Source organism: Erpetoichthys calabaricus, chromosome 8 (assembly GCF_900747795.2).
Source record: "Erpetoichthys calabaricus chromosome 8, fErpCal1.3, whole genome shotgun sequence".
NCBI classification, from domain to species: Eukaryota; Metazoa; Chordata; class Cladistia; order Polypteriformes; family Polypteridae; genus Erpetoichthys; species Erpetoichthys calabaricus.
In genome coordinates this window covers 61612550-61629300 of record NC_041401.2, presented here as the reverse complement: position 1 = coordinate 61629300, position 16751 = coordinate 61612550, and positions in this window count along the sequence as shown.

Here is a 16751-nt window from a genome sequence, read left to right as displayed (position 1 = left end):
AAGAAATAAAAGGGTTTGGTATATTGCAAAGGGAAGGTTTTCTCTGTAAAACTAATAGCCCCCAGAGGCAACCTTTAAACTCCTTCACGTAACTGATGTCTGAGGTCATGACCCTTGTGACCACTCCCTTTGCAACCAGGACCCGCATCCTGACGACAGGATCACAAAATAATCGTGCTAGCAGAAAATAAAGATGGTGTCGTGGCAAGACATTAAAAAATATTTGGCTCCCAAAACCCTTAAATTGACATACAGAGTGAAACAATTGATGCAGAGCAAGCTGCAAAAAATTTATACTAGTGCCTGATTTTAATACAATGTATCTCTCAAAAAGGCAGCATTCCACAAAAAGCAAAATGTCAGCTACATTAAAATGAATCAATAGCCACAAAATAAGAATAGGACTGAATTCAGAACATTCCAAACAATTAGAAAGTCCAGATAAATGAAATATAAAGGCAAAATTCAAGTAAATAAATCAAACATAAACCTAGAAATTCATAACAACCTCAACAGCATTATTTCACATTTCTAGGTGGAGTAACCACTTAAAGTAACATGTGAAGTAAAGACATCATTTGAGTTTCTTTTTTAGAATTCTCTTCTTCTGTGTTGTTCTTACACGTTTGCTAGGTTTTGTTTCCTCATGGCTTCACTCCTGATTTCCACACAAATCCTTGTTACACTCCTCATTTTTAGCTTAGTGTCATAATACTTTTTAATGTTCTGGCTTCTCATATGACTTTTTGAAGTGTTATTTTTTTATTTAATAACTTTTATTCAGGATCTTGTAATTTCTAGACTAATTCAGCTTTTTGGAAGACAGCTCCTGGTGACGGCTATCCTATCTCTTCAACTCTTCCCAAATGCTGCTGTCCAAGTACTATATTCTTTTCATGATTTTACCTAAAATATTCCTTTCCTTCACATTCTTCACTGATTTCTAACCACACCAAATATTCAGAGCAAAATGCTTGTATTGACCTACAGGTCAGTGCACAGCGGGGCACCTCAGCGTCTCAGGTCTCAGGTCTCTGGTCTCTCCCTACTTCCCTACAAGAATTTTAGTCTTTTTTTTGCTAAACATCTTAAAACTCAAACAATATTTTTCAGTTCTGTTCCCAAGAAGTGGAATGAGACAGTTAGAGCTTATGGATGAAACACCTGGTAGGCACTCTTCTGGAAGTAGCAATAAAAGACAGTAATAGAAAATAGAAATCACATTTGTGGAGATGTGTTATGTGAATACCTTAAAAAAATCCGCACATCAGAACTTGTATAGACTAAACAATAGTTGAGGAACCCTCCACTGGACAAGCATAGAGCAATACCAAAATTCATCAATGCATCACCAGTCATTAGAAGGATTTGTCAAAAAAAAAAGATATATAAAACAAACAGAACAGTAAAGTCAAAGCAGAAAACTGCTTCCTGGTTGAAAGATTGGAAGCAAGAGTATAGAATTATAGAGTTTAAGGGATAGTTTAGAATATCATGTCAGTAGCTATACCACAAGCACTTCAGAACAGGTCATCCACCTAAAGCTAAATCTGTTTGGGCCCGGCCAGTACATGGATGGGAGAACAACAAGGATAAAAGCTTGGGTTGCTGCTGGAAGAGGTGTTGGTGAGACCAGTAGGGGGTGCTTACCCTGTGGTCTGAATGTGGATCCCAATGCCCCAGTGCAATGATGGGGACACTCTACTGTAAAAATGGCACCATCCGTCAGATGAGAAGTAAAACCAAGGACCTGACTCTGTATGGTCACTAGAGATCCATGGGTATCCTTCTTAAAGAGCAGGATGTATTCCCGATGTCCAGGCTAAATTGCCCACTATGGCCTGGTCATTCTGGCCCCATAATCATGCCCTGTCTCTGATTGGCTAACTATTTCTCACCCTTTCACCACCTAACAGATAATGTGTGATGAGTGCACTAATGCAAAATGACTGTGGTCGCATCACCCCACTTGAAGTGAATTCCCACTCATTGTGTAAAGTGCTTTGAGTAGCAAGAAAAAGTGCTATATAAATGTAAAGAATTACTATTATTATTATTAAGTCAAAGCGATGTGGCATAATATTCTTAAATGTGTTTAATCTAATTCACAGAACCAACTTTAGGTGGTGTGCCAGTCCATTTGAGAACTTAGTCACACACACACACAAACAGCCTAAGTTAAAAACAAAACCTATTAAAATTTGTTTAGTTGGCATAAATATAAAAAATCTGTCAGTGATGTGATTATTCATGCAGCTAACTTGGACTTTGCAAAAGAAAACACAGAAAAGAGTTGTAGAAATGAATAAAAACAGGGAAGCAAAGTATTAGTAGTCAGGATTCAAGAGGAGCCAATCCACCAAGACATCTCCACTTATGGTTGCCAACACATTATGGCAGACCAGAGCTAGCAACAAGTCATCTGTGTTCATCCTGCCAGATCTCTCCTCTGCCTTTGACATGGTCAACCATGAGGTCCTTCTTGCCACCCTCTCTGACTTTGGAATTACTGGAACAGCCCTGATTTGGGTTTGAGTCAGGGGGCCAATTTTACTGTGTCTCCTAGAATTTAGAGATGTCAAGGGTGCTACAGGCAAGCACAGAGATGTCCCAAGGATCAGTGCTGGGCCCTCTAATCTGTCTCTCTATAACTCCTCACTCTGCCCTACTATCATGTCCCATGCTTTTTTCTATCAATGCTATGCTGATAATAAGAAGCTGTGCCAGTTGTTCCCCCTAGAGGACCACATGGCATCAGATAGAATCTCTGCATATCTCAATAATATTGCAACCTGGATGAAGGAATACCATCTCCAGCTCAACATGACAAAGACAGACCTGTTGTTATCCTAGCTTGTCTGTCTATTCACCATCAAATCTCTGTTCAGTTTGGCTCATGATTACTAACATCTGCCAAGTTGATAAGCAACCTTGGGGTGGTGAGTGATGACCATCTGTGCTTCAGGGACCATGTTGCTACGATTTCTGGGTTTTGCAGATTCACTTTGTACAATATCCGCAAGATCATATTGTACCTAACAGAATATGCAGCATAACTCCTTTGGTCTTGTCATATCTGGACTTTTGCAACCCTCTAATGGCAGGAGTATCAACATTTGTCACCCCGATGATGCATGATTAAAAATGTAGAGGCACGTCTGGTGTTCAAGCAGCCGAGATTGGCCCATGTTATTCCTCTCTTCAGATCACTACAATGGCTTTCTGTAGTAGTGCGTATCAAGTTCAGATCCTTGATGTTTGTGTACAGGCAAGCAGGCTTAAAAGTGTTACTGTGTGAATATAAAAGAATGCAAAATCTTAACATTCAATCACTGAGATTTTTCAATGAAGGCCAAAATAACTCTTGCGTAACGGGGTCCAGCAGTAAGTTTCACCCTAAGCCTGGACTCATTGTTGAACTTCCACCAGTCTAGATCAAAAAAATAAAAATAAAAATGAGAGCAGTGCAGATGAAGTATGGGCCATAAAATGAAAATGCAATGTTTGCGTAAAAGAAATTACGGCAAAATAGAAATAATGGAGGTGACTGGGGTGGGGAACATCAGGAAACCAGGAAAAGAGTTGATACCAAGAATCAGTCTTATCTTTAGTCTAAACCAAAATGTTAAACCCAAAATTAAAGTCAAAACCAAAAAAGTATTTTTTAACATTAATAATGAACATTAACAACCACACCCAGAGATCTCCTTTCATTTATCCATAAACTTGGAAAACTAGGAAGTGCACGGTGCTGACTTCTATCCTATTACAGTGGTAACATCAACACCATGCACCACTGAATGTTGTTGCTTTGCAATGTCATATCAATTATTGCTCAAAATGCCACCATCTGGGAAAACAACGATGGCTCTGGGAAAGCATATAAAAACTTTAAAACTGTAAAAGAACAATGTCTCGTCCAAATAATCATGTCAAAATTGAGTTATAAAACCCAAAAAACCTATGTCAGATATATATTGTAATAACCAGAGCTCCAAGAGGAAAGTAATTAATTTTAAACAAATATAAATCATAACGGAAAAGTGTGTGGGAACTCCTGAGGCAGTATGCCAAATGATTCAAGGATTTTGTAATAATTTAGTCATTCATTTTCCAAACCTAGTTATTTCATAAGAAGGTAATGGTGGGGACAAAAGCTTATTATAGTTTAACTGGGCACAAGACAGGTACAAGCCTGGACAGGGTGCCAGTCTGTCACAAAGTATGGTCACCCACATTCATGCACAGAGCCAATTTAGTGGCACCAGTTCACCTAAAATGCATAAATCTGGGATGTTGAGGAGACTGCGGAGAATCCTGGAGGAAATCACTGATTAGCAGAGAATATCCTAACTTCATGTAGTCAGTGGACAGGTGGGGATTTTAACCCATGAGTTACAAGGCAGGACATTTCAGTGAGATGTCAATCAGTCCTTATTTTCTGAAGTAAAGTGATACCATTAAATCGTTATTTAAGTTTAAGGAAATGGATAACTAATCATGAATGCCAAGGAGCTTGTGAGAAATGATAACTAATCAGCGCTATTTCATAAATAATGTGTTGGATGACACAGGAGACCTTAAATAAATACTTCTGGTATTCAATGGTTAAATCACGGAGAAGCGCTTATTTTTTATTCTGTTTTTCATATAATAAATCTTGGCAGCTTTTTTTTTTTTGTAAGCATATGTCAGTTCTAGCTTGATGTTGGTCTCAGTTGGTCATTCCGACAAAGATATTTTAAGATAAATATTTTTCCCTTCCTACACAGCACTGTTTACCCATAACACAATGTTAGGACTATTAATTGTCCTTGATTTCACCTTGTGCAAAATAAATATGAGGACGTTAACCGGACAGTAAAAGTCTCATTCCTGGAATGCTATCACCGAAGAAATGCTTCATGCCAGGGCCTGTTATTGGAATTAAACTTCAAAACGTTAAGCCTGAGAAATGTGTGCTTTAGCAGAGGGAAGTGATGACCCAAAAGCAGAACCCCCCCAAATTCTCTTGACAGACCCTTTCTTCATGATCTCCTTGGCTGAGCATGGCATATAATTTATATGAGAACCCTGGACAGGCCGACTGGAAGCTAAAAATGATTGCGTCCAGGGCTCCTGATAGCTAGCCATCTTGATTAGGTCACGCTTTTGACTATCTGTCTGTCTGTATTTTCTTATTAAAGCTGCCTAAAGTATTCATTTAGGCCACTTATGTTTAGTTTAGTAAGGAACTGCCTCCTCTCAAGAATAACTTTGAAAGAGGCACCACATACACACTTCCTAATGCTTGAACTCCTACTGTATACAGTGTGTGTTGTATTAGTCCCACTTCTGATCTTCTGCATATTCATGTATATGTTTTGAAGCAAAATTAGTCAGTTCCTTCAATATGTTGCAGCTGTAGATAGATGGTTGTCTTCAAAGTAGCAAAGATGGAAAAACTTGGTGATTCTTCCATTTAGTGTGTGCCAGGAATGGGCTTGGACTTCACTCTTAGTCCCTCCTTTTGCCTGAGTCTTTCACCTAGTTTCTCCTACCTGTGTCTGTTGCAAACTAACATTTATCAGGCAGTAGTTATGTGATTGGATGGGCAAGGCAAATTAAAGAGGGAGTTGGGGAAAAGCTTTTTGTCCTAGAATTGTGCATCCTGCCTCTATGAAGACTCTTGTTCCCTTTATGTTTCTTGTATTTTGTGTACATAGCTGTTTTTGATCTTTGACTGAATTGGAACAAAAATTTTGTCTTTGTTATGTCCTAGCCAGGGTTTTCTTTCTGTGGCTTAGTTTAATGTTCCTTTTATTTGTCTTTTTTAGCTTATTTTTAGTATTTGCTATATGCTTATTTAATTTTTGTCAATATTGCTATGTTTTTGTTTTATTTAGCATTTATGCATAATTTCTTGTTTTGCTGTGTCTCTTGTGCTCAATAGGTGTTACCACAAGAGGCGGGGTCAGCTGCCAATCATCATAAGGAACTGCCCTCTGCCATATATACCCAGAGGGTCTCCCACAGTTCCTTGGGGTTCACTGTGAATGTGATCTGGAATCAGCGAATTTACTTGCATTTTGCTGTGCTTGTGCCTTTTACATATTTTGGAATGGATTCTGTTTTGGAACTTTCTTCACCTTGAATTGCCTTTGCTGGCAACTACTTTATGGCTTTTGTGGTTTTTTTGGAGCTTTACAGTATAACACACACTTTTGTGAGAATAAAACTTTTTATTTATACGAAGCTGAGCCATAAGGCAAAGCTTTCAATTTACCAGTCGATCTATGTTCCTACCCTCACCTATGGTCATGAGCTATGGGTAGTGACCGAAAGAACGAGATCGTGAATACAAGCGGCTGAAATGAGTTTTCTCCGCAGGGTGTCTGGGCTCTCCCTTAAAGATAGGGTGAGAAGCTCAATCATCCGGGAGGGGCTCAGGGTAGAGCCGCTGCTCCTCCGCATCGAGAGGAGTCAGATGAGGTGGCTCGGGCATCTGATCAGGATGCCTCCTGGACGCCTCCCTGGTGAGGTGTTCCGGGCACATCCAACCAGGAGGAGGCCCCAGGGAAGACCCAGGACACGCTGGAGGGACTATGTCTCCCGGCTGGCCTGGGAATGCCTTGGGATTCCCCCGGAAGAGCTAGAAGAAGTTGTCGGGGAGAGGGAAGTCTGGGCATCACTGCTCAAGCTGCTGCCCCCTCGACCCGACCTTGGATAAGCGGAAGAGGATGGATGGATGGATGGATGGATTTATACGAAGCCCGTGTTTGCCTTTATTCTAGCCAGGGTTTAGCAATATACACTCCTCTAGTGGGCATTTGCAGAATTGGTTTTGGAACATAGGTGGTTTGAGACTCCTAGTTCATGACGGTTTGCTTGATTTTCTGTTTATTTCGGCTCTTTTTCTGGATTTTGCTTATGGATTGTGCTTTTTTGGAATGATTTTAAGGCATAACCTTTTTTCCTTTTGAGCTATTTTTTTTATTTTCTCTTTTTCAATACATATTTGATTTATATAGATTCTTCATTTTGATATGACTCATTAAGCCAGAGTTTTCATAGCATCTCTCACTTAAGAAGCATCTAAGGATATTTTGGACATTTATGGCATTTTGAAATAAAAAGGCCAGTTTCCCTATTTTGAGGCCTGTTTAGGATGAAGCCTAAAGCTAGTAGTTGGGGAATGGCTGGCTTAGGATGAAGTTATTTTGGATAGATCATTAGAGCCCATAGCTTGCTGTTGTGACACTTTTAGGAGGCTGCAACCCCTTTTTTTATAGTTCCTGTTCATGACAGTCTTACACCTTTTTCGGTATATTAACCCGAATTTTGTGTCTGGCTTGTAGTGGTTTATCAACTTGTGAATGAGATGATGAACATAAATAAAATACACTTCAATTCTAAGCTATTTGTAATAGCATCTGTTCCTCCTGCTTGCCCTAGTCTGCTCTCTAACCTTGGTTAAAGGTAATAAATTAGATATCTGCCCATTGCACATGTAAGATTCCATTTGTGTACATACAGTATGTGTGCAGGAATGAAAGGTTGTGTTTTTGCTTGTGTTAATAAATGTGTTTCTATAAATGTATGAGTGTTTGACTAAATAAATATTTTTTGTCTATGTATTTATCATTCAATTTATTTGAGTTGATATGTGTATTATGTAAAGGAGGGAGTGGAAAGATGGGCGTCCAGGCTGGAACAGTTGGTGGTACATTCCTACAGGGCTGCCTGAAAATTGGAGTTGTTGTGGCCAGCTATTTTTGGGGACTTGAGTCCCAAGAGTCACTGGGGATCATCTTTCTTGCCCTCATTCATTTGACCTGGAAGTGCTTCTGAGTTATGTCTGTGGTAAGTCTGTGGCTTTAAAAGAATTCTCTCATATTTGCTGGGTAAGTCGGAGTCGGGAGTGGAGTAGGGACAAAGCTCATATGGGCTTCAATTGAATTGAAGAAAAATGGCAGCGTTTCGGAGGTAATTCATGGAGGTAATTCATGAAAATAAATGTTTTTTGGACCATATTTGTGTTTGTCATAATAGAGATCTGTGTTTGAGGTGTGAGATACCCCTATGTTTTCACAGTGATAAATATTCTTGCATTTGTGTATGTGTGCGTTTTTATGGATGAATAAACACATGTCTGTGTGTGTGTATGTGAATATGATCAAATTACCAAATGCCTGTGTATTTGTAAGAAAGTCTGTATATATACGTATATATTGTGAGCTGGGTGGCTGATCGCACCCTCAGAGAATACAGACATTCCTGGGAAAACCCCTGAAAAAACAGGGGGTATATAGATGTATACAATATATATTAGAAACAGGCATGCCTCTTAAAAATTAGGTCCTTTTATGTTGCAGCCTAATACTAGCCCAAAAACACACACACATACTGTACCTGAAAAGACAGATAAATGGTATGCACTCTGGCTTCACTTTTAATGCTGATGTAACTTCTTGAATCAAACCCAGCCACAGGGGATGCACAAACCAGTGTGTTTCTTCATGCCAGTCCCAAGCCCGGATAAATGGGGAGGGATACATCATGAAGGGCATCCGGTGTAAAATTTTGCCAAATCAATATGTGGACAACAATACAAATTTCCATACCGGATCAGTCGAGTCCTGGGTTAAGGTTTATGGATGTGGTGAGAGAGGACATGCAGGTGCTGAGTGTCACAGAGCTAGATGTAGAGGACAGGAAGATATGGAAGAAGATGATCCACTGTGACAACCCCTAATGGGAGCAGTCGAAAGAAGAAGAAGAAGAAGTAACTTCTTGAATCAAACAGTTGTGATGGCAGCCTTTCATTAACATCAGAAAAGACTCTCTTGTACAAGTCCTCGTCTGTGGCTTGGGTCTTGTCTTTCCAGTCAGGTAGTGTATGGCTGAATGATTAAAAAAAAACAAAAAAACATTTTGATAGACAGACAGTCCATGAGCAGTTCCTTATCATCTTATTCAAACAATGTTTACAAGAATTAGTCCAATAAATAATACACATTCCTTACTTGTCCCTTTACTCTTTTCATTTCTTACTGTAACTTGAATATTCCAGCAAGTTCATGGCTATGTGAATGATTTTATGCCTTACATTCAAAGTTCGCTCTTTATTCTTAGTTTGTCTATGGGTGCTTGTATTTGAAAAATGCCCTGTTTTACAATTTATAAGCTGTATGTTATGAGTCAGATGATACTAAAGAATGATTATAGTGCTAATACAATTTTCTAATAAGTCCTGCACAGACTATGGTGCTTTGAATATCAAAGAATATTTATAGCTAGGTTTTTTGGCTTTTAATTACCCCTGGAATAAAGTATATTTTTAATGATTATTATTTAGCACTACTGCAATTTTTTTTAAATTTTTAATACACTTTATTAATCCCTAAGAGGAAATTGTCTTATTTGCATACCCCTTTTGGAGATCAGCCATAAAACAATCTGTTTTATTTGTGGGCTCACCCATTTTTAGAATCCCATCGTCAAAATGCAACTCCTGGTTGTCAGGGGGTGCATTTTCAGTGCTCACAGCATTTGATGTCATTGATACTTCACTTTAAATACCACTGTGATGGATCTCTCATTATCTATGATTTGGATAATGACCAAGTGTTTTTGTATGTGTTACTTCTAGTTCAATCGGTTTTAAAATTATTAATATTCTCTCTTGTCCATGCTTCTTGTTGAGTGTTGTGGCATTGGCAAAAGATTTAGATCCTGGTTAATGGCTTGTTTCTGTCTTTGACTATTTTCATTACAATTTGTTGGCAGTACAATAGTATTTAGTTATTGGGTTGTTAGGATTTGTGACACTATTGCTAGGAACAGCCTCCAAGAAGCACTGTGTGCTACGACATGATATAACCTTCAGTAACACGCAGTGAAATGTTCGAAATTAAGGATTAAATCATCAAATAATCTTAGTCTTATGATCATAATGTTTAAAAAAATCTGGTTAACAACTCATAGTATGTAATTTCTCAGCTCAGTTTATGGTTTTATCACCTTGGATCTGATGACAATTCATCCTTTAGCTAATGGTTATTGACAGTTCTCATTTAAACTTCACAGTTTTGCTATGTGGTTTTAGACGATAGAATTTCAATGTTTCACATATTTGCTCTCATTGACAGTTTCTTGAATACATGTGCATCTCTTGGTACATTTAACACAATATTCGTGAGTGCTCACTAACTCCAATGCCTATCGACAATTCATGCTGCATCTAGTTAAGCCACTTTGGATACTCACGACTGGTATAACACTCATGTGTGTTAATTGTATGAAGGGTTGGTGTCAAATTTTGTACATTAGTGGCCTTGGTTTGTAATCTTACAAAGGGCTGCTTTCGGCAGGTCACACAATTTACTTAGACCTCAAATCTAATAGATGGTGAAGAAGAAGGTTGTATTCACTAAACACCTGCATACTGTTATTATCCCACACTCACCCTACACCTCTTGAAAATTCAAGTATCATTCAGGTTGGAATACTTGAAGGGTTGAATCACAAAATGCTTCTGCCCTACTGAGAAAATTAACTAAAGCTTTGGTGAATAAATACAATATAGAAAAATGACAGTTCAGAGTTTAACAAGTTTAATAAACCTCTATTGAAACATTCTTTTTTTCAAAAATAAATCAAAATATTTTTTAAAGTTCATCTATTTTATGTTTTTTATATTATATGCTGCATACAATGAACACATAATGGTGTCATGGAGTGCAATGGGTAGCGCTGCTGTCTCATAGAGTTTGAATTATATGCCTGGTACTGTTTCCATTTCTGTATGGGTTTTTCTCCAGATATGCTGGTTTTCCTTCACCATCCACCCCCCCAAAAAACAGCTTACTGATAATTCCAAATTGGCTCCATATGATATGAAAATGGGCATGTTGGTGAGTGGTCTCTGAGATGGATTTGGTGTTTTCCTCCCTTCCAGCCTTTAACCTTGAAATAGATTAATCTGGTTTGAGAATATTAACACTGTGTTATGTTACAATAAAAAATAAAAGTAAATAAAATAAATTTAATAATAAAAAGACTAAGAAGGGCATAGTTATAACAAACACAAATTCTAACTAAAAGCAAAAGACAAGCAGGAAGCACAAGTAAGAGCAGAAATACCTTCTGAAACACACAGCAAAGAATGTCACAAAGACCATTTAGGGCCTTAATCATTTTTAACAGTAAATACACTCTGTACTGAGATGCTCATAAAACTTTCAACACATTACACATGAAATCATAAAATCTTTGAGTTTTCAATTGTTACTTAATTGCCAATACATGTCAAATTAAATAATTTAAGCACATCATAAATCTCTTGCAGGCAGTTCAATAAAAGTTCACTTTTAAATGCATGTGCATACAGTGCATGAGACTAAATCTCAGCATACAGTGTATGCATTTGACTATATAGTGTGATGGTCATCAGGCATGGGCTGCTGTTCAGGTCGGGATGGTTTAAGGTCCCATGCCCGGCTTTTTTGGAAGGACAGTTGGAGACCAATTGTATGGACTATTTCCTCCATTGACACAATAGGGGCCAGGCTGGAAAATGTAGTCATCTAGTGCAGCCCTGCAGTGTTTCATGGGTGCCGCCAAGGGGAGTTGCAGGGACGAATCATTCCCCCTTAAAGGAACCTCTGCCTGACCCAGAATTACCTCCTACTTGTGGCAGCATCACACCGGAAGTACTCCTGTGTCCAACATAAAAGAAGCTGTCCATCCTCATTCATTTGAGCCAGAGTTGGGTCGATGTGAACGAAACTTGGCTGAAGAAGTAAAAGAAGAGGACAAAAGGATAAGAGACAGAGCATATAAGAGGAATTGTGCTTGTGAGATATTTGTGTATATTCCATGACATATTTATGAAAATGGTGTTTGTTTGTGTGTATCCTGCGGTGGGTTGGCACCCTGCCCAGGATTGGTTCCCTGCCTTGTGCCCTGTGTTGGCTGGGATTGGCTCCAGCAGACCCCCGTGACCCTGTGTTCGGATTCAGCGGGTTAGAAAATGGATGGATGGATGGGGGTTTGGGAGCTCACTGGTGACCCCTACAGTTCGCAATAGCATATGCATTTGAATATAGTGTGTGTGTTATGTTACACAATGTAAGTCTTTCAGTACAGAGTATATGTGTTTCAGTACAGAAAATATTAAGAATGATTGAAATTTAAAGCAGTACTTCATATAAGCTGACCCTTTACCTGCTTCAACCAACCTTATTTGAAACCTCAACCCCTGCTTAGGGGGTCCACACCCAACTCTAGCAGCAGGCATAATTCTGAACCATCTTGATGACACAGGAACGCAATAGGCAAGAAGCAGCAGATTACAAAGAATAACAACAGATAAATATCTCAGTAAAAGTAAATGAAGCATTCCGCTTATGTCACCAATGTTCAAAACCCACACTGTCATGTTAGATATTTGGAATATCAGAAACAGAATATATAAAGATTTGTGCTAAAATGGAAGTGCCATTTATTCAATTCTGAAATAAAACCTTTACTCATAACATGCTGGGCATTAGATGTGTTACTTTTTCTTAAAATATGATTCCAGCACAGCATGGGATTCTCAATAGAGTCAAATTGGTTTTAAAAAAAAAAATATGCTGCTTATGGCATTTTGAAATGAAACTCTTCACTTAATGGAGCATTTTCATTATCTCAAGGATCTACCTTACAGTTCAGAAGGCCCTTTCACAGTCTTTAATGTGCACACTCCTGACCAGACTCCCTGTGACAACCAAGTTTGACTAACATTTTCTCAGTTCTTTGATGTTATGACTTGTGTTTATCATTAATTTTTCACACATTTTCCCTGAGTATATCTTGCTATAGTTTTTGGGGTCACATAAGTTATATCTTTTATTACTTTTTAGCTAACGTTCTGTCTTAAATTTCAAAATATTTTACGTTTTTTACAATGCCATCTTTGTTTTCCCAGGGTGCCAAAATTTTAGCAGTTTTCGCAATGTTGCTATGCAATGTCTTCCAGAGGTGTGCAGCACTGAGGTCATTGGCAGAATATAAGGTTGGCGTTGAGAACTTTTTGGTCATCTAAGTTTGCAGACATTAACAAAGAAAAACTGCTTTCAGTTGTGAATAGAATTTAGGATTTATTTCCCTTTATTAGACTTCAGGTTTCCGGTAAATATATACAATTTTTGGGTTGTGTTTTGGGTTGGTGAAAGATAAGAGGGACCTTCTGTTAAAAAAATATCTGGCTAGTTTCTACAAATTTCATTTCCTGGTCACCTCTATTCCAATTATTTGTGCATTTCTTTGTGTGTGGCATATAACTTGCTTTGGCACTCTAAAGTTCTTCAGGTGTCCCTCATGTGCCATTACTTTGGAACTGATACATCAGGATTATAAACGAAACCTGAATAAAGCTCAAGTGGCTTAAGCGACAAGGCCAGCACTTTATCAGCATTCATGGCTGTCAGCTCTTGGCAAACTGTATTTGTGACTGTAGCAGAAGTGATTTTGAGCTTGGACTGCACCAAAAAAATGTTTATTTCATTCTTCAAAGAAATTGTCTCAGGGAAGAATAAGAATAAAAGCAATCATAGGTTTCAGAGTGAAAGGCCAATAAAGGTGTGCAAACCATTGGCAGTAGATTTCTCATGAATTGGCATCAAAGACTAGGGTCATGACCCAAAGCCATCATCCTGAATGTGTCCCATCCTAAATACTGAGAGCCAAGAAAGTAAAAGATGTAAATAAAAAAGCAAGGGAACAGGTGGAAAGAAAGTATCTCAGAGAGATGGCACAAATTTAGACACAATTTTCAGCTATGAAAGAATCAGCCCACCACCTCAAAATACAAAGTTTTAGGTGAATCATACTGCATCATATTGCAAGGACTCGTGACAACAGGAAGCAAACAATACAGGAACTCAATGGCCAAAATGGGAGTCTGCAATATCAGATTCTTTACTTGCTGTAAAGTTCTCAAAGTCAATGGCTGAAATCAGAAATTTATACCATCAAACCCATTACCCTACTAGTCAAACTGGGAATCAGTGGCTAAACTAGGAACCTTATGGCATCAAGCTCTATACCCTCTGGGCCACACTGGGGACCAAAAGAGAGCTAACTGAGAGTTAAATATTTCTTATTCTGGACCATACTGGGTGACGACAGCTCATAACAGACCCTTTACTGGTAGAAGTGGCAACCAAGGAGTGAATTGGGATTCAAACCCTTTAAATTTAGGGTGTACTTGGTTTCATTGGTTAACCCAGGAACTGCTTATGTCAAACACTTTACCACATGGGCCACACTGAGCATCAGTGACTGACTTGGGAATTTTTGTTGTATCAAATTCTTTATAGTTATCTGCACTGGCAATCGGAAGGTTGCCGGTTCGAATCCCGTAAATGCCAAAAGGGACTCTGCTCTGTTGGGCCCTTAAGCAAGGCCCTTAACCTGCAATTGCTGAGCGCTTTGAGTAGTGAGAAAAGCGCTATATAAATGCAAAGAATTATAGTTTTGCTCAAACTATGTGACATTTTGTCAATTGCAAGATTTCCAGTCTCTGATTCTTCAGTTATTGGGAAGCACTGAAAAGTCAGTGGATGAATGGGGAACTGTTTGGTGTAATCTTCTTCTTTTGGCTGCTCCTGTTAGGGGTCGCCACAGCGGATCATCTTCTTCCATATCTTTCTGTCCTCTGCATCTTGTTCTGTTACAACCGTCACCTGCATGTCCTCTCTCACCACATCCGTAAACCTTCTTTTAGGCCTTCCTCTTTTTCTCTTGCCTGGCAGCTCTATCCTTAACATCCTTCTCCCTATATACTCAGCATCTCTCCTCTGCACATGTCCAAATCAACACAATTTCACCTCTCTGACTTTGCCTCCCAACCATCCAACTTGAGCTGACCCTCTAATGTTTTCATTTCTAATCCTATCCATCCTTGCCACACCCAATACAAATCTTAGCATCTTTAACTCTGCTACCTCCAGCTCTGTTTCCTGCTTTCTGGTCAGTGCCACTGTCTCCAACCTATATAACATAGCTGGTCTCACTACTGTCCTGTAGACTTTCCCTTTCACTCTTGCTGATATCTGCCTGTCACAAATTACTCCTGACACTTTTCTCCACCCATTCCACCCTGCCTGCACTCTGTTTTTCACCTCTCTTCCACAATCCCCATTACTCTGTGCTGTTGATCCCAAGTATTTAAACTCATCCACCTTCACCAGCTCTACTCCTTGCATCCTCACCATTCCACTTTCCTCCCTCTCATTTACACACATGTATTCTGTCTTGTTCCCACTGACCTTCATTCCTCTCCTCTCTAGAGCATATCTACTATCTACTATCTACTATCGCTACAGATCACAATGTCATCAGCAAACATCATAGTCCACGGGGACTCCTGTTTAATCTCGTCTGTCAACCTGTCCATCACCATTGCAAATAAGAAAGGGCTCAGAGCTGATCCCTGATATAATCCCACCTCCACTTTGAATGCATCCGTCACTCCTACCGCAGACCTCACCACTGTCATACTTCCCTCGTACATATCCTGTACAACTTTTACATACTTCTCTGCCCCTCCCGACTTCCTCATATAATACCACAACTCCTCTTGAGGCACCCTGTCATATGCTTTCTGCAGGTCCACAAAGATACAATGCAACTCCTTCTGGCCTTCTCTATAATTCTCCATCAAAACCCTCAGAGCAAACATTGCATCTTTGGTGCTCTTTCTTGGCATGAAACCATACTGCTGCTCACTAATCATCACCTCAGTTCTTAACCTACCTTCCACTACTCTTTCCTATAACTTCATGCTGTGGCTCATCAATTTTATCCCCCTGTAGTTACTGCAGTCCTGCACATCCCCCTTATTCTTAAATATCGGCACCAGTACACTTCTTCTTCACTCCTCAGGCATCCTCTCACTTTCCAAGATTCCATTAAACAATCTGGTTAAAAACTCCATTGCCATCTCTCCTAAACACCTCCATGCTTCCATAGGTATGTCATCTGGACCAACGGCTTTTCCATTCTTCATCCTTTTCTTCGCTGTCCTTACTCCACCTTGCTTATCCGTTGCACTTCCTGATTCACTATCTCCACATCATCCAACCTCTTCTCTCGCTCGTTCTCTTCATTCATCAGCCTCTCAAAGTAGTCTTTCCATCTGCTCAACACACTCTCCTCACTTGTGAGTACGTTTCCATCTTTATCCTTTATTACCCTAACCTGCAGCACATATTTCCCAGCTCTGTCCCTCTGTCTAACTAATTGGTACAGGTCCTTTTCTCCCTCCTTAGTGTCCAACCTCTCATACAACTCATCATATGCCTTTTCTTTAGCCTTCGCCACCTCTCTCTTCACCTTGTGCCTTATCTCCTTGTACTCTTGTCTACTTTCTTCATCTCTCTGACTATCCCACTTCTTCTTTGCCATCTTCTTCCTCTGTATGCTCTCCTGTACTCCCCCCATTCCACCATCAGGTTTCCTTTTCCTCCTTCCTTTGTCCAGATGTCATGCCAAGCACCCTTCTTGCTGTCACCCTTATGTCACCCTTACTACATCTGTTGCAGTTTCCCAACTGTCTGGTAACTTTTCACTCCCACCCAGTGTCTGTCTCACCTCCTCCCTAAACTCAACCTTGCAGTCTTCATTTTTCAACTTCCACCATTTGATCCTTGGCTCTGCTATCACTCTCCTCCTCTTCATGATCTCCAATGTCATCCTGCAGACCACCATCCTATGCTGCTTAA